This window comes from Danio rerio, chromosome 11 (genome assembly GCF_052040795.2).
Source record: "Danio rerio strain M-AB ecotype USA chromosome 11, GRCz13ab, whole genome shotgun sequence".
Lineage (NCBI taxonomy): Eukaryota > Metazoa > Chordata > Actinopteri > Cypriniformes > Danionidae > Danio > Danio rerio.
In genome coordinates this window covers 43,549,848-43,569,715 of record NC_141031.1, presented here as the reverse complement: position 1 = coordinate 43,569,715, position 19,868 = coordinate 43,549,848, and the positions used below count along the sequence as shown (strand labels likewise).

The 19,868-nt window shown below is 38.8% G+C and overlaps 1 protein-coding gene and 1 long non-coding RNA gene across 13 annotated transcripts in view; one reads left to right on the top strand and one right to left on the bottom strand.

The window, feature by feature from the left end:
• Positions 1-19,868, top strand: part of trim62.1 (tripartite motif containing 62, tandem duplicate 1) — an 87,660-nt gene that overhangs the window by 9,675 nt on the left and 58,117 nt on the right.
• On the bottom strand, positions 3,667-8,365 carry LOC147834906 (uncharacterized). The gene is made up of 2 exons (XR_015503045.1): positions 5,935-8,365; positions 3,667-4,949 (listed from the first exon to the last, which is right to left on the bottom strand). It is a non-coding gene; the product is annotated as an uncharacterized LOC147834906 (long non-coding RNA).

Here is a 19,868-nt window from a genome sequence, read left to right as displayed (position 1 = left end):
TCAGAGTCCTTCACCTTTTGTAAGCTACAGCTTTTGTAAAATGCTGAAACGCTTCTAAACTCCTGTTGGGGAATTATCAGGAGCAACATGCTGCAGTTGTCAGATAATTAGCAGCGGTCTCTATAGAGACACTCTCCGGGGACAGACTTAATTCTCATCCATGTCTTTAGAGACACACACTGAGGGACATGTCTTTTCTTCAGCACTTTAAATCGTTCAGAAATGCCTCTGTAGTGAACAAATACTCCCCATGAGAAACTGCAATCTCCAATGCCAAGTGTGTACTTTATACTCCCGTTTTCTACAACTTGCTCACACACAACAAAAACCAAATTGCTAGGGAATTCCTAGGCAGCTCTTGGGTGCAAATGAATCGGTTCATCCTTAACAAAGGCCTTTGGCTAAATGAGGTAATGTTTTGGAGTGTTGGTAAAGGTTTTATAAGATTTGGTATTGCATGGGAATCAATACAGCACTTGTAAGGTTTATTTTGTTGGCACTGACAGAAGTCAGTGGCTGTGGAGTTTATTTCTTTAAAATATTCAGCAGTTATTTGATAACATTTATTTTGTTCTAAATTATGCATTTTATGTATGAGTTAAAGATGTCAGCATCAAATTAAATATACAAAAGTAATTTTATATGCATATAAAGCATGTAATAGTGCAAATTATAATACCTGCTTTAATGTTTCAAACACCTTTTTTGGAAATAAACTTGTTTATGAAACAATACTTCTTTATTTAATATAGCAGATGTGTTTATCATAGGCATGCTCAAAATAATCAATTAACCGTTAACCGAAAGGGTGCGTTTGTAACTGATTAGTGGTATCAGTTAAACGAATAAAAAATATTATTTTAGATAGTTTTAGAATTTGGATGCATAAGAGGGCGATCAAATGCGCTTTTTTGCGTTAAGAGAGGCATCTTTTGAATGGTTTACTAAAAGCTGCAAGTGTTTTGCACGCGGCTCAACCCAGAGCAGTGATTGTGTTGTCAAGACAACTACAGAGAACTTTTAAAGAGCATGGTTCCCGCTACATTCATTCTTCCATGGCGAGGCGCCACACCAAAACGCATCCCTCCACAGCTATATTACAGCTTTTCGTTCAAAACATTTAGTCGTTGTTGTTGTTGTTGTTGTTGTTGTTTTTAATAGCGGGTTATGATTGGATTAAAATGTAAGTGAATTATAACAGCGAAAGCTGACCAGCGATTATTTGAGGGGGTGTGCAAGAGGTTTTGTTCACAAGCAGAGGAAATCGGCGCGCTTCTTTTTTCCTTGTCAACATTAAAGGTGTTTTTGGAATGGAAAAGTGTTTACTGTTATCGCCCCCTTAATGTGCAACTGCAACACACATTTTTAACTCGCGGGGCGGTACTGTGTAACCACACGTGCCCTAAGGTCATGAGACCCTTCACTGTTCATTTGGTTGTTTATTGAGCGCAAAAGGAGAGAAAAAAAAAATATTCCATTTGTTACAATACATTATTAAATTCCCTAAAAATATTCATTCTTTTCTAATGAAGCTATTTATTACATCTGTTAATATTATACTTAAATAATAAATAAAACATAAATCATAAATCCCAATATGTATCACAGAAAAATAAAATATTGTAATTTCTGTTTTTTTCCAATATCGTGCAGCTCTAATTGGATCATACTAAATGTTATTGTATCAAATGATTGAGAGCCTGTTGCTGATATTACAGCGGTTTGAGGGAGTGTATTCAGACTTATAATCACAATTACTAAACTGCATTTTCATTAGTTATGTTCAGAATAAATAAATATAACAAACAATACAAATATAAAATTAATATTTGTCTTCAAAAAGATTTAAGTCCCCCAAACACAATTTTTTTTACATGTTTGCTTTATATTACTTGTCAAATCTTGCTGCTCATTTTTCAATAAACACTACATACTACCTCCTCATTTTTTTGTTTTTGCGCTTGTGAGCTTTTATGGAAACGTAATGCTTTTTAAGCTCATGAGGCCTTTTGGTTTGTTTATAGTCCAGTGCTTCCGGCTTCCAGATGTCTCTGGTTTTATCCAACACTAATTTCAGCGAACTAGTCAGTGAATTAATAGATTTACGGTTTAAAAAAAAATAAAAAATCATACAGCGGCAGCAGAGATCAGAACCGCCATCAACAAATGACTTAGTACGACGACAATAGATCACTCCACTTAGACTGAGCCTGTGTCTCGAGCCTGTGACTCGAGGGGTCATTTCTTTTATTTAAAGTGCCACTGTTCAGTGCTTTTATTAGATTTAATGGATAGTGGACCGTCTGCAGATGTCAGCACTGGCAGGACAGCAACTTTTATAGAGATACTTACAGACTGAAATATTACCGTTGGCTTATTTGCATAATTGTATGATGGGATGTATAGATCAGGGTTGTATCGGCCACTGTTTAAGTGTATAGTTTTCTTGCTCTTATCTTGTTTCTTCAGTTCTGTCTGTAGTCTCATTTCTTGCACTCCATCAGTCTCTCTTTCAAACTCTCAGTCTATTTCTCCTCAGTTTTTTCAGTGTTCTTATTCATGCCCCATCTCTCCTGCTGTAATGACACCTTTAGAGTTCAGACACCTCTGTTTCTGCCAGAGATTGAGTAGCGGCCGAGGGAAATAGGCTGCTGGGAAGGGAAATAAAAATTCTGGCGTTCGAACAGCTTTGCAGACCCATGTCACATATGAAGTGTTTTTTTTTAGCTGGAATATCCACATTGGTTTACTGTTTCTTACTTTAGGTGAGGTGGATTTTTTTTTTTTTGTGTGTTTTGCCACAGGAGTAATTCCATTGCTTTACAATCAGGTCTCATTTGTTATTAATGCATGAACCAACAATGAACAATTACTGAGTTTAACAACAGCCAAGGTCATGTTTCCAGCTGGTATAAAAAGTCCCGTGACAATAAAATGAAGTTTTTTAGATGTTAGTATCTGTGTGTTAGTTTTATAGATATCTATATGCTAGTGTGCTCCTAAACAGCGACAAAATTTGCATTTAGAAAATATAAATGTGATGTAAACATTCAAAGCTTGCAGTTATTTCCATCTAAAAGAATCAATGTTTTTTTTTTATATAATTATTTTTAGGGGTTTTCACCTTTATTCGATAGGACAGTAGAGAGAATTGACAGGAAAGCATGGGGAGCAGAGAAAGGGGATGGAACGGCAGAGGGCCGCGAGGCGGAATCAAACTCGGGTCGTCGTGAGCACTGGAGTGCATGTGTTGACGCACTTACTACTACACCAATATACTGCGCCGACGGATCAGTGCTTTTTTGGCGTCACCTCATACTTCGGTTTCTCTGACTAATCAAATGCTTTCTAGTATCTAACATGTCCCGCCCTCTTTAAGACATTTCTCATTTGCTTTTCATTTGCTGCCCTTGATCTCTGTCATTCTGACTGCCAAAGCTGTGATGAAAACGAAACACTCTAGGCTGTTTTTTTTTTAAGGGTAGGAGTGTTATATATCCCACCCTGTCTTGATGTTTCTGTTGCAATTACATTAAATTTCAAATAAAAAAATGCACATATCAAAGCACTTCACAGGACATTTAACATGCGGGTGACATTCAGTGATCCTGTAGTGTTTTAGAGACAATACTGGAGTGTTATAGTAGTTCAACATTACAGTCAATAAATCTAATTTTAGTGACTTATGAGAAGGCCCACACGGAATCAGCGTGCGCAATCCGAAGATTTAGCCCATCCTTAAGTCTATTAATTTATTTACAATACAGTTTGTAAAGTATTATTTTTAGTAAATATATCATGTGAGAGACAAGTGTATGTAATTGGATTTGCATTGTAAACATAAAAAAAAGTTTTGAAAAGATGTTTTTATTTCATATATTAAGTTTTTAGTCATGATATATCAAAATCAGGAATTTTTTTCTTTTATTATTATTTTTATTATTTTTATATTTTTACAAAATTTTGCGCAGAAATAGCAAAAAATATTCTTAGATTCTGTCTGGCCCTACTTATGTGGAAAGCAGGATGCTTTCTATCATAATCTGCAATTTTGGTGATGCATCTGATTTTGGAGTGTTTTTTCCCTAAAGCATGTCCCATAATAATTACTTGTTTTTCAGTATGTGGAGGGTACCCGTTTATTGTGGCTGTTTAAATGTAAGAAATTTTGCACAACAAAAGCAATCCGATTTAATGCATTTTACTGCCACTTGAAATTATCTAAAAGTTTAAGGGCGCAAAACATTTTAGTCTCTGCTTACAGCTGTTTTTAGAGTCACCCACTGTATTCATATTGGTGAAAACGAATCCTAATACCAGGTTAAACAGATGCTTTCAATTAATAAAGAACTTTTGAAAATGTTAGATATTTAAGTCCTGTTATAAAGTGTTATAAACAAAAGAAAACCAATTTCGTTTTAGTTAATAATAAAACATTTTAACATTCATTAACAGCTCTTTAGCACTACAAATATGATTGCACTAAAATAGACGCATGTATTGTTTTGCAGTGGGAGTTATTAGTTTTTAATCAAGACGGTTTTTCTTTGTAAGGAGAGTTTTATGCCGTTTCTCTGTAAGTTGCTGATAAATTTTACTAGCAGTATCCAACCAGAAATTTGGTGTGCACCATTTTTTTTTTGTAGAAAACGTGAATGTTTTACACAATTTTTACTCTAGAGTTAAAGGTGCAGTAGGTAATCTTTCACAATGCTAACAGCTTAGCATAAATCTCTGAATCACAGTCCCTCCCCTGCCTTCCAGAGCCACGCCCCCTGAAACAAGAGTACGTTCACCTTTAAGATGAGCAGAATAACCCTCTCTTGTGTTAAAAGCGACTAGTGCTTGTCTGGCGATGTGCAGAAATTACACTCATCATTACTAAGCCATACTGACATGCTATTTCAGAGCAATATTTTGAGTTGCGTAGTAAACAGTATAGGGAGATACTAAGGGTGTCACGATCCTCCAAATCCTCGATTCGATTACATTTTCGATTCTAAAGTCACGATTCGATTCGATTATGAATAATTAATTAATTAATGACCAATTAATTATTTGTAGCCTATCGTTTAAACTACCTGACCTGCATGGTCTTTGTTTTACCCATAAACAAATCATACAGTAAATGAGTAAAGGCAAGATACACACATAATTACCACCTGTCAATCACTTTTTTCTGCGGGACTCGTGAATAGGCAGTGATCTGTGTCGTTATAATGGCGTCGGTAAAAAAGACGCACAACCAACAGGAACCAGCCAACAGTATCTGAGGTGTTCGCTAAAATGACTAAGTACAAGTGAGTGAAAGATTGAAGCAGTCCTCTGACTGCCTGGACCTGCTGTCTCGAGCGCATGGCTGTGTGTGCGTCTGTGTCTGTGTGGTCACGTGATGTGCATTTTCAGAGGTAGAGAGGAAGGAGGGCTGCTCAGAAATGCTACACGCCACTGTGGATGTCAAATCGTTGTCGTTCTAAAATGCCATTTAAAAACAAAGACAGTGTAAACAGGGCCTGAGGGTGTACTTTTCGCGAGCGGATTTGCAACGGGGGCGGGCGGAGGATCGCGATGCCAGTGTTGTCTATCGGACGAACCGTACGTAATACGTACATAGCAGAGCTTGCAAAACTGTGTGTTTTTTTGTCGACAACACGAACGTTGTCAACATAACTCAATGGAAATACAAAATGCTTACACACCGGCGACTTCATTGAAAGAGGAGAGGGTTTAAGTTCTGTCGACGGGTCTCCTGCTTCTGCAGTTTAACAAGCACTTCCACAAGCATGTTTTTTTCCCGCTTGGCAAGCCAAGCTGACGTGACATGGGGGCGTAGCAGCATAGACGATTCTATTTTTTGATTCGATAATCGAAATTGAGCATAAATTTCGATTGATTTCGATTAAAAATCGAAATCGTGACACCCCTAGGAGATACCAGGCGGAATAGCGGTATTTATTTGTGTTTTGTTGTTAAACTAATTAAAATCTTCATTATCGATGCTGTAAAAGGTCCCTTATGAAACTGAAAATAGTCTTATCAATCTTTCACTTGAAGATTTTAGTGGCTGAACTTTTTTGCCAATCGCACACATGCTCTCTTTCTCTTGAACGGGCAGCATGTCTATGCACAATCAGCGGTCGGCGGAGCTGCGTACAAACGGCTGCGCATTTGTTCAAATCTGCATTTGCTGACAGACAGTTTGAGCTGCGTTTCGGAATTATGGGATTCCGACTTTATTTAATTGGATAAACATTTTTTTTTACTTTTATGCCTTACCCAAAATATAAAAACAAATATAAACTTAGATCATTTACTTTATTCATAACTATTGGTATGTGAAGAGACTTTCAACCAGCACAACAACAAATGTTTCTAAAGACAATCACCTACTGCACCTTTAAGAATAAAAAACCAAATAAAAAAAGAAAAGTAAAACTGCTGAGTGTTTCTGTAAGAGAGCAAGGAATGGAGTTTGGCTCCTGAATATATTACATATATGAGACAGTCTATTAGCAAATCAATCTGAAAGACTCAGAAATCAGTCTCAGACTCATGAGTTATTGGTTTTAATAAGTCAGAGCGGTTTTTAACTTATTCACCCAACCACAAGTCATTACTTTAATCATGTCAGACGCAAAATGAAGCGAAAGCTGAACTGGTTAATTAAGTCTTAAATAACACTCTCATTTTACATACAGAACAGATATGCTTTTCTTCCATAATGAATGAAATTCTACTAAATGGCGTCATTTTTGTTTGATGTATTGTACAAAAAGAATTGTAAATGGAAGCATTAAATAACTGGAACCGCTGTGTTAAATTGTTTATGATTCCCATCCTTGTTCTCCTCTCATCTGCAGTCCGTTCAGTCGCAACAGACTTATTAGTGCTGCTTGCGTGATGTTTTTGTGCCAGTGAGCTTTTCACAAAGTACATAATCAAGGATTCTGATGCAGGCAGGTCTAATTGGAGCAGTTTTTCACTGCCCGGCGAGCTCTTGTCGAGCGATAAACATATGTCGGTTCTGTCTGCTGGGCCACACAACGCTGTGAGCTTTGGATTTTGCCTGTCGCAGTATATGCTCTCCATAAACTGCTTGCGTAATCTCCTTAACTTCACATGTCTCACTCGTTTGACCTATTAGACTTGTGGGATGCGGCAACAGCATCTGCTGATGGACGTTTGCACATGCACTCTCCTCCGTCCTTTGGTTTCCCTCCCAGGTGCTTATGTTACACTGCTAATGCACTTCGACCAGCCCTGCAGCATGTAGCTGTGTGTTCTCTTCAACATGCTCTGTGTGTTTTAACATAGACGCTCTAGCAGATAGGGATGGATTTGTTTGGAACTCCAGTGTTTTGCTTCAGGGAAAAGTGGGATTTCATTGCAAACTAATGCACTCTTAGTCCTGAGGGACAAGGCCTTTCTTAATGTCCTTGATGCAAGCTGTCAACCATCTCCAGCACTCGCACTCTCTACTGTTTAGTGCCGTTTTTCTCTGTAAACTGATTATTAAATGGGATTTCTAACCTTTGTGTATGTTTTGACTGAGGTAGAAAAATTTTTGTTTTATGGCAGTCGTGTAAAACAATGCCATTCGATAGTTTTGGGTCATAAAGATACTGTAATGTGTGTGGAAAAACTACTACAATTTTTTTGTGATGCTGATTTATATTCTTTGGGCTGATTTGCTGCTCAATATACATTTTCATTCATTCATTAATTTTCTTTTCGACTTAGTCACTTTATTAATCTGGGGTCGCCACAGCGGAATGAACCGCCAACTTATCCAGCAAGTTTTTATGCAGCGGATGCCCTTCCAGCCGCAACCCATCTCTGGAAAACATCCACACACACATTCACGCACACACTCATACACTACGGACAATTTAGCCTACCCAATTAACCTGTACTGCATGTCTTCGGACTGTGGGGGAAACCGGAGCACCTGGAGGAAACCCACGCGAAGGCAGGGAGAACATGCAAACTCCACACAGAAACGCCAACTGAGCCGAGGATCGAACCAGCAACCCAGCGACCTTCTTGCTGTGAGGTGACAGCACTACCTACTGCGCCACTGCCTCGCCCTATACATTTTCAATTATAAGATATTGGGGCTGGACATTATGGTAAAAATGTATATCACTGTATATTATATATACGATATAATTCTGATATCGATATGGACAATATTAAAAAGCCAGGAAAAAACTGCCAAGAATGCACGCAATGGATTTCTGTACACACCATGTCTGCAAACGGAATTTGCAAAGTCTATAAGTTTTTAACAGCAGATGGCGCTGTATGCTTTACAAACAGCCTTATACTGCTTGCATCTAATTTCTTACAAATACCACTCAAACCTAAAATAATCATTAATAAAGTTAGCAAAGGTTTAAGCAAATTACAAGAGTGTTCACAGAGTGTCCAAGTGTGTCAAGTTTATAATAATCTGGTGAAATAAAAGCCAATTTCCATAAATCCTCCTAATACATAAGCGTTCTTCCTTGTGAGCGTTTCTGTGTATGGTTAAAAACTGGCCTAGAGCAATGACTGCTGTTTAAACTAGCCTAGAGCGCCATCTGTTGTTTAAAACTAGCCTAGAGCGCCGTCTGCTATTTGATACTAGCCTAGAGTGCTGTCTGCTGTTTGAAACTAGCCTAGAGCACAGTCTGCTGTTTAAAACTAGCCTAGAGCGCCATCTGCTGATAAATAAAGCCTAGAGCGCCGTCTGCTGCTAAAACTAGCCTGGAGCGCCGTCTGCTGCTAAAACTAGCCTAGAGCGCCGTCTGCTGCTAAAACTAGCCTAGAGCGTCGTCTGCTGCTAAAAGTTGCCTAGAGCGCCGTCTGCTGCTAAACCTAGCCTAGAGCGCCGTCTGCTGCTAAACCTAGCCTAGAGCGCCGTCTGCTGCTAAAACTAGCCTAGAGCGCCGTCTGCTGCTAAAACTAGCCTAGAGCGCCGTCTGCTGCTAAAACTAGCATAGAGCGCCGTCTGTTGCTAAAACCTAGCCTAGAGCGCCAGCTGCTGTTAAAACTAGCCTAGAGCATGCGGCGTCTGCTGCTAAAACTAGCCTAGATCGCCGTCTGCTGTTAAAACTAGCCTAGAGCGCCGTCTTCTGCTAAAGCTAGCTTAGAGCTCCGTCTGCATTGTTAATATATCAGAATTGATTTCTCAAACTATTTTCGTAAACTATAAATAACATATTTGGTAAACAGCTACATTAAAATCAGAATAATTGCTTGACCCTGTGGGCTTCTGAAGAAGTTGCTCTGTGAATACTTAATTGTCTTTTTTAAAGCTTTACTTATGAACTGTGCTTTGAAGACGTGTGGGTTGAAAAGGTTATAAAGGATCTGCCTGCCTTACAATGGCTTTTACTTGTTGCATAGGCCCTAATAAGTGAACCCAAGAGAGTCTGTTGGAGTGGGTTAATTCGAGATGCCTGTGGCAGGTCGGTTTGCTCTTTGTCTCCTACAACCCCGAGGCCCTTTTACTTGATACAATGTGTGTGTTGAAGGTGTGTGCGTGGTGCTCGTGGGTGAATGAGTTCTAGTGAGTCATCTTATGGAAATCAGCATGAAGCATCAGCTCATGGCAGTTACAATCAATTTATACGCTGTCGAAAAGCAACATGTTAGAAATTTCAGTGATCGCTACATGGTCCTGTTCCAAAAAAAGGCATACATTTGACCATGTCCTACCTTAGTCATGCGCTTAGATGACTTGATGATTTATTGACTATTCAAAATGATCTTGTTGGAAAAATATGCCCTTTACTTTGGCAAATATTGAATTATATGGGTCCAAATATATAATGATTATATATAAATTGCTTTGCTTGTCTTTACTTAGCATGCATTGACTTCTAGTATTAAACAGTTTGAATCGTTTAGTCCAAATTATGGCAATAAATGTTCAGTTGGGAATTTCACCAAAAAAAAAAATTGGTGCAATGTTTAATGACATGAAACAATTCGATCTGTTGAGGTGAACCACAGCTTAACTTTTTAATTTACAGAATGAACAAGTTTAAGGGAAAGATCTACAATCCATGAAGGAATGACAAACAAATTAAAAGTGACAAAACAGAAGTGTTTTGCATATATATGCAAATATGTTAAATACAAACATTTAGAGAGCACATGAAGACTTACAGTACCTAAAATTACTTAATCATGGTAGTCGGCGTATCTAAACAGCTCCATCAGTGTACACTCACCGGCCACTTTATTAGGTATACCTTACTACAGTGTTACCTCTAGGATTTTTTCCAGCTGTGGCGGCAGCCTTTTACACAGGTCCATCAGCTACCTATGGCGTTATTTCAATGACAAATGTCATTAGCGCAATATTACAAATGGCGAGTCTCTGCCTGTGCGCCGATTTCCTCTGCTCGTGCACAAACCTTCTTGCACGGCTGGACATGCAATGTGCCTAAATGCATTGAGTTGCTGCCATGTGATTGTTGGACAAGTGTACCTAATAAAGTGGCCGGCGAGTGTAGATCTCAAATCAGCTCAATTTGGAAAACACATCAAGTGGAAAACTACTTTTAAAAAGTGTGCGCGGACAGGATCTGTAAAAGCACCCCATCGCTTAACAATTTTATAGCTCACAGTAGGTCTGTGTATACTTAAAAGTTTCTAAGCTATCTTCAAAAATCCATTTCCTCAGTTTTTCCTGCACATTTGATCGGTCCCTTGATGTTGTGCAGCTCAGGTTCACCTGTGATCAGCTTTATACCTTTGCTTTTTCTCTCTTTGAACTGTTTCGTCAGTTTTATTTCTTCTTCAGCTTTGAGAAACGCCAGCTCTTTTAGCTGGAAAGGGATTTTTAGTTGCTTCTGAGATTGTTACCAAGCGATTTATTTTCCCTCAGGTATGTGAACAAATGAAAAGGCAGCGGGTGGTCGCTGAAGAGTTGTCACGTTCACACAGAATCATAGCCATGAGGAACGGCAGAACGGTCATGTTGTATTAGACACATTACAGGCTTTATGTGCTCGGTGGAAGGCCTAATACACACTGACAAAGCTATAGCTAACATTCACACATGCTGGCTGCTTTCAGCTTGTACAATGGTGGTATACAGGAGACTGACCTGATGCTGTCTTGTACGGAGAACAAAGTTAAAGATGAAAGAAAGGTTGGTATTTTAGATGTTCCTATCAGTACAGGGCTCGAAATTGCAACCATTTTGGTCGCATATGCGCCCGAAATTTTATTTATGCGACCTCAAAATATATTCGGGAGCACTTGTGCGAGTGCTAAAAATTGTTGTGTGCGACCAGTTTTTACTGCAAAATGTTCGCCTCATGCACGGATTCGGGACACACGCAGAATGCATCTCTAAGCTCTTTGTCTGCACTTAAAACGCGAAACGCAGCGCTCGGGAATGGTTTAAAACAATTGTCATGTCAACTTGCTGCAGTAAACAAAGCCAAGTCCATAATGCTTGCCCCGCCTTCACGCTCTTCTTATTGGCCCTCCACTGCTCTAGCACTGAACGCGAATGATTGGTTAATATCAGTTGTCAATCACTGCCTTCTTGCTTGGGATGACTGAGAGAGCTACTACCACGAAAAACTAAAGCGCTGATGATGAGAATGAAGATAACACGGGCAGATTTTGTTTTAGAAGCCATCTATTTACAAATAATAACACATCTTACTAGTGACCATGTGCTGAATGTTAATCCACCATCTACACGTTTCCAAGAGTGGATAAAAGACTTCCATTGGATTCAAGTCTGCTATGAAAAGTCTGTAGGATGGAACTTTCAGGTAACTGTTTGCCACATCTAGCACGGGAGCTTCTGTTTAATCCTTCATATAATCGCCAGATGCTGTCCGCCGTGCAAGGGGCAGCTATATGTCAAATTTAACACCACGTACACCATCGCAAACGGGCTTGCACTGAGTAAACTAATATCACTACTCCTAAAAAAACGGTATTGCTATTAACATGTATGCATATAATAAGGTACAGTATGTGTCAAAAGCATCAGTGCAATATCAGACAGCAATTGTGAGAACAGCAGAGTTATATCGTTAACAGATTCATTCATGCAGTGCGTACAGGGCCGGTGAGCGCTCCGTGTATGCTTTGGTCACTCAGTTCTGTTATAAAAATCTATTTTCTTTGGATAACGGGATTTCGTTGAGAAATATTTTCCTCACGCTTGCATATATATATATATATATATATATATATATATATATATATATATATATATATATATATATATATATATATATATATATATTTATTTATTTATTTATTTATTTATATATATATATATATTTATATATTTATATTTATATATATATATATATATATATATATATATATATATGTATATATATATATATATATATATATGTATATATATATATATATATATATATATATTTTTTTTTTTTTTTGCTTGTTTGATTATTGTTGATTTCAAATGCAATAAATCTGTTTGTATAAAACTTGTAGTAACGGTGCTCATAATTTGTGGGTGCGACTAAATTTTGGCTGATGCGCCTAAGTTTTTAAAGTTAGGAGCACCGGTGCTACCAAGCAAAAAGGTTAAATTCGAGCCCTGCAGTATTCGTTTTTACAATATCCATAAGCTATTGCGAATCAAAACAGTGACAATTTACCTTTAGAAGATCTAAAACTGTATAAACGTGAAGTTTGTAGTTTGTCATTACCGCCTAAATGGATCAACGGTTTTATTCATTTATTCTAATGCATTTTCTTTTATGAATGGTGTTATGGCCAACATTTGTTTAAGATTTAATCATTCTAATGTAGCTTTATTCCTTTTTGCAATGCAACATCTTCAATGACTTCAAATTTGCATGTTAATTAGTACAATTTATAAATAATTGGTTTTCTAAACTCGACTGCATGCTTTTATTTGAGCTTAGTGTTCACTAACCCTCACATGGTGCAACTTTAATTGTGCGATTTTTAATTGGATTTTCTGGAAATTCCCTCTCAGTGTTTGATAAAAGCAGCAGATCTGCGTATCATCCGAGAGAAGTAAAAGTGGTCCGCTAAACCTTTAAACCTTTTGAAGTCTTTAAACACATTCTCATGCTGATCCTCAGATATGGGATTGTTACACGAGGGCAGGTGCTTAGTGAAACGATTACAACCTGCCACTAGTTCAGCTGAGATAAGGCCTGAAGATTGTCACACTTTTCACAGATGAGCCCTTTTTAGAGCTTTAACTGAATTAATGTGCTCTCTTAGTGCAAAATATTATTCAGCAGACTTCAACAGCCTGTGGTCTGCGTATGGTAGAGGAAATGTGTGGTATTTGTGTACATGTAGGAGTTTAATGGCGCATGTGAATGGGATATTTTCAGAACTGTATTCCAGTGTCAAACAAATACTGTATTGTTGTTGGTTTTTTATATTTTAATTAAGGATGCACTGATACCATTTTTTTGTAATGGATCCAATCTTGAAACCAAAATTCTGAGTATCGACCGATATAGATCCGATCCCAATACTGTGGCTTTTTTTTATTTATTTATTTTTTTAAATTAATATAATACAGTTTCTATAGTTCTGGTGATTACCTCAAATAATATATCTTCATTAGTAAAAGATAACATGCCTATAGGCCTACTGTATATGACAGATGACACAATCTAACTAAATATGATGCTTGTTATAAACTATGGGCTTCGTTATTTGAGCGTTTATTATGTTCTGTTGTGGTCCAGCTTATGTTTCCTTTTTAATATTAAGATTTTTCTTTGAAATCTTCAACATCTTGGTCTTAAAATCTTGGTAAAATCATCAGTCAGTTTCACTTTTAGCCTATTAATTTAATCAACTACTTTGACCACAATGAGCCAGGCTATTCGCACCACTTAAAGTCATACCTGCCAGCCGTATTTCCCTGGAGTCTCCCGTATTTCAGACCCATATCCTGTATTCTCTCTCACCGCCCACCCCCCGCTCCTCAGCTTTTTGGTACAGTCCAATTAGTTTTTTGAACCTTCAATCATCTTCATACCCACTCCCCGCTCTTCACATCGCACGTAACCCCCCCCCCCCCCCCTCTTCACTTCATCTCCGATTTTATGATCCCAATGTTGGCAGGTATGCTTAAAGTATTCCCCTTGGAAAACTAAACTCAGTTGGAAGGATGACAGAACAGAAACTTATTGTAAGAATAATCTTACGGAGTGGCGCATGTCACGTCCACGCAGCTGGTGCCTGAAGGAATCGCTTGCATTACTGACACAGCGCGCAGCCCTCAGGTATCTGCGGTCACTTTCTAAAACAGCAACACAACGGGGAGAAATCAGTGCGTTGAGAATCTGTCCAGTGTATTATTGAGCCTTTTCTCATGTAAAGTTTCAGGTAGGCCTACTTTGTGTGTGAAGAGCAGGTAACAACACTCTCTACTCTAGTTTTGTAAATGCGATCTGCTGATCTAACAGGCACAGCGCAACATGATTTAAAAACAGCAATGATCTCCATGTTGCAGGTCAAAATTAAACCATTTAATGCAAAACTAAATGCATTTCTCCTCTTATATTTACAAGAACAAATAGTCCTGAAGAGTTTTTCGTGTTGTCATGGATGCGACATGCAGTTTGAGCTGTGAATGAATGGAGAATGATTGACAGGCGCAGCAGGGGGAAGCGCTGAACTGAACATGAATTTAACCACTTAAATATTTATCTGTGCTTCACATTAAACTATAAAATGGCTTCAAAACATTTTGAATATAGTAGGCCTACATGCCAAATTTTGAGTGCTTTTTAAAAGGGTAACTTTGTGGCTTTTGTTGGCTCATAACTTACACCGAATATAGCGCGCACGAAAATCAGATTTAGATCGATACCCGCTGGCCGATACCTGATTCAGCAAAAATATGCGGTATCGAACCGATATCCGATCCAAGTATCAGGATCGGTGCATCCCTAATTTTAATGAATTAAATATGTTCTAAAATCTCAAGATTTAAAAGTCTCATATTTTGTCTTTTTTTCTTAGGAAATTCAAACAATGAATATAATTTTGACAGTCTTTGATATGGTCAGATATGGTTTACTACAGCTTAAATACAACAGAGGCTCATTCTGAAAACGTTGCCCTGTATACATTTCTGATCACAAATAATGATCGCAAATTATGTAGCCAGAGCTACGTATAGATGCATTTCGTCTTTAAAGCGAACCCTATAAGTGGGTATGACGGTTTTTCTTTTCGTGCTACTCAGTTGACAGCTTACCTCTGTGTGGACTGCTTTTCCACTGTTACTAGTTTGCCCAGTGGCTCGTCGCCTACATCAGCAGCAGTTTTTTTTTGAGATGTGGAGTAGAGTTGACCACCACAAGGGGTTCAAATCTGGTGAAGAATGCTTCCAGAAAGCAGGTAAAACCAAAACAAAACCAAAAAATTCAATAAAATAAGCAAGTAAATAACAGGCTCGGAATGTTGTAAAATCTGAAAACATGGTAAAAATAAGGCTTTTTTTTTTTTTGAATAAAAATTTCCATTCGCATATTTGCTTTGACTTAACATGTAAATCACTTGTGATTGATGCTTCGTACACGTCTGCTGTGAATCTTATGGTGATTCACTATCATTTTTTTTTCACTTACATTCATTCTTATTAAGCCTTCACAGGGTACTTTTCTTGAGCTCTTTATATGTATATTCTGCACACATCAAATGTTGGCCTGTTGTTTACAGACAGACGTGGGCCCCCACATAAACCCGGATCTGTAGAGCTCCTCGCCGCTGATTAGGTTTGGGAATTAACACCGATTACGGACTATTGTTGTGAGGCCAGTGCTAGACTAGGATGTAATCTCTTTTAATTCCTGCCCATGATTAGCTCCAAATGACTCAATTAAACAGCCTGCCGTCGATTGATGCTTTGTATCGCTGTGCATTAGAGCATCTCTGTGCAGCCATATGTTTGGTACACACATCTTTACCTGGCAGATGGGTACCGGAGTGAAGTGATGTGTGTTGCCCTCAGCTAAAGACCTCTTGCTTTGCTGTTTGGGTTTGGTGAAGTGGTGTGACCGCGGAGAAATCATGCCAGACTGCCCGCGGCGAGCTACAGGCTCTGGCCTGTGTCTGTGTGTTTCATCTGTGCCCCAGCTGCCCCCTTCATCGCTCCACATTGTGATTTGGCATCCAGTTGGTCCATAAGGAGCACAAGCCTGTTTTCAGCTTCAAATTGAGGTGATCTGTTCAATAGCCGAAAGTCCACTGCTCAGAGTTTAGAAATAAATGTTCCACCATTCAGTAAACAAAGAAAAGGTTTGAATCGCACCTTGCGCTTTTTACAAAGGTCTAAAGCATTTGGCTGCTCTTTTTGAATGCTATCTTAAGATTTTGTCTTCCAGGGTTGGAATCATGAAAGTCACAATTTCCCAATTGAATTTTGTGAGGGAAAAAAGGTATATATACTACATGTATAGAACTGTATTCTTTATTGAATTGACCTTCTCTTTAATTACGTCGACAAGTCTATTGGTTTCTGTTTATTTACAAAACTCTTATTAGGAAAACTCATTATATTTACAGTCACTTCTTAATGTTCAGAAAACATGTCGAATCTGTGCTCTAGTAGTTTTATTAACCTTTATATACCCAAAGTTTGCACTTCATTTGGTCGCTCTCTTTCCAGTTTTCTGCTGCTGATGCTTGATCTGCAGCAAACCTTAAAAGGGGTGGTCCACTATGATTAAGGGTGTAACGAAACACGTATTCGTATTGAACCGTTCGGTACGAGACTTTCAGTTCGGTACGCATTACAAACCGAACGATTCAGACTAACAACTTAAAATATAAAAGAGAATAAGTACAAAATATAATAATTTCAGTGGCAGACAACATGCTGCCTTTCCCGCTGTCATGTTAAACAGTAGAACATCGCTTTTGAACTTAGAATATCACTTTATTAATGCATGATGCACTCATTATATGCTGCTTTCTATGTCAGCCTGTTCGTGTTGGCTCTGCCCTCGTTGCCTCAGCAACCCTGGGTCCCGATCTCAATAACCTGTTCACAGATCACCACACCCGGCCATCTCCAAACACTTCTCCAGTCAGGCACGCGCTACAATAGCTTGCAAAATGGCTAGTAACGGTAATGTAATCCCAGACATCCCAAGTCTCCTGGATGTTTCGGGAGCCTCCCGCAGATGCATAGAGACTCCCGGATGCCCGCAAACGAATGGTAATCCTCCGGAAATCGCGCGTCTCCGGTCCTTAAATAGGTCGCACACCCCTCTCCACCGCATCCCTCCCAGCTCTTCAGGTACGTTGGGCACAGCTCACCCCCGCCGCTCAGGTACATCGCACACACACGTCCTGACCGCTGTTCAGATATGTCTCGCAGCATCAACGCCACCAAGAGAGTTGTTGAAAAAAAGCAACATCTGCTATAACAGTAAGCTATTTTAGCAGTAATATTTGAGCATATCAACTCATTTACACTGACATCACGGAATCAGTAACTGGAACAGCATTCAGACAGGCAATTCCTACAGATTCGAACAGGGCAAAACAAATCACCGAGGCGATCGTTACATTTTTAGCTGTGGATATGACAGACCTTAACCAGTAGTGGAAATTTCGGGTTTTAAGAAAATGTTAAATGTAAATGTTAAATTCCATTTCAGTCAGATAATTCCTGCTTTCAGATCCACTAAAATGGCAGGTGACAGTCAAATTAAGCAGATCTGTGCTGTCTGAAGAAAAGGTGCACACTCATCTTTCTGAAAATAAAAAAATGACTTTAAATGATTAAAACTGAGTTCCTTATAAAAACTAAATTGTTCCTTTTCTTTTTATTTGTTCAACTGCTACAATATTACATACATTTTTTTCTGTCACTGTTTAAAGTAAAAGAAAGAAAAAACAAGATCAAACTTTTATGATGTTAGTTTTGATACATTAAAATATTAAAATTACAGAAATCCTCTGGCTTTTTTTGCTGTATCGAAAACACACCGAACCATGACGCCACTGTGTCGTACTGTACCGATAACTGTTACACTCCTAAAGGCTGATTTATACTTCTGCGTCAAGTGCACGCGTATACTACGGCGCTGATGCATAGCCCTACGCCATGGCCGTTGGCGTCGCAAGCTCTGTGATTGGTCGGCTTGGTAGAGATGATGAGTCTGGGCAGGACCAAGAGCTGCGCGAATGGCGAGAGCCCAATGGAACGATTGTTTACAAGTGTGGAGTCCTGTGAAGGAGCTCCTGATGGAAAGTTTTGTTTTGTGTTTACCTTATAGTTAAAGTTGTTGCACGTCCGCCGGTTCCTGCCTGAAAACGAGCGAGTTTTAGCCACTTGTACATCCCGGAAGCGTTCAGAAAGAACAAATCACCTGCCATGAAACTCGACACAGAGACACATTAACACCTCACTGCCAACTAGCGTTTTGGAAGTGTTAATGCAGACCAACAGAGGCAGTGCGCAGAAGTATAAATGCACAGCTACGCGCGTTGCATGCGCCGTTGGTTACGCCGGTCACTTGACGCAGAAGTATAAACCAGGCTTAACTATGATATCATATTTTAAACTTTAGTTGATGTGTAATGTAGCAGTGTGAACATAAACTCTGAATTTAAGACGCTCAAAGTTCAATGCAAAGGGAGACATTGGCTTTTACAGAGTTATCTTTGCAAAGCCTTCAGCGAACAAAGTTTGGGGACTACAAAAAAAATACATCCGGGCCAGTGAGATCACAAACGATTCAGGGACTCAAGGAACTCTGTAGTGACCTTCTTGCTGAGAGGCGACTGCTAACCACTGAGCTACCGTTCCGCCCCTGCCTGTTGATACATTCATTAAAAGATTTTAACCTAGATTTTATGACTGGATTAATTCATTTCATCCTTCCTCTTTGTGTCTGAAATTGTAGACCCCCTTGTCGCATGTTTTTGGGAATTCAAAATAGATTTATTTATAAGCTTGTATGTGTTGTAAATTCATCCCCAGATGGATCTCAGTTGATCAAAGCAGATATTTCTTAATTTATAATTCTTTTTCAGTTTCCATTCATGATTTCAAATGACCCATCTGCTTCTTCATTCCCTCACAGATTCACATTTGTAAATTTTATGTGGTGTTTTGATCTCTGATCCGCCATGGCGTGCTGATAAAAGGAAGACACTTTAAGCACATTTCATCCCAATATTTGATGAGGGGCCGATAACTCCGCCTGCACACCAAGGTTGTTCGATTTGTTTTTGCACTGCGTTTGAATTAAGTCGCCGCTAAAATGCTCCAAAGGCTGTTCTGCTTTCAACTCGGTGTGATGTTACTTCACGATGTATGATGTTAATAACTGTCCTCAAGGGTGAAGCATGTCATTTTGTTGCGTGCCGCTACTGGAGAAATGACACGGTTCACCTTGAAGAACCAATTTTCCTGTTTTCTTCATTCTGCAAGCCTCAGATGGAGCTGTTAGTGACCACAGCAAGGGTCATTGGGCACATTAGACTCTTTCATCGGCTCGGTAAATAGAAGCTGCTCGTCCATTTTCATGTCTCTGTTTGAGTGCTGTGTTCAGCTCTGTTCAAGCACCTTTGACATCCACTGCCTAAAGCCATTTATTGTCAAACAGTTGTCGCTTTGTTCAATGCACGACCACAATAATATGACTCTACTGAGAACTGGAAGAGGACACTTGGAAATGCAGGCCATTTAACACTGTTGAATCCAGATCTGTGTTAATGGGTCTGCTTTACTTGTGGGGATGTAAAAATGCTACAATTTTTGATTTAGATCCAGATTTTCGGAGTGCAAGTTTATACATGTATTTGTTTAACGTTATTTAAAGGGATAGTTCACCTAAAATACAAATTCTGCCATCAAT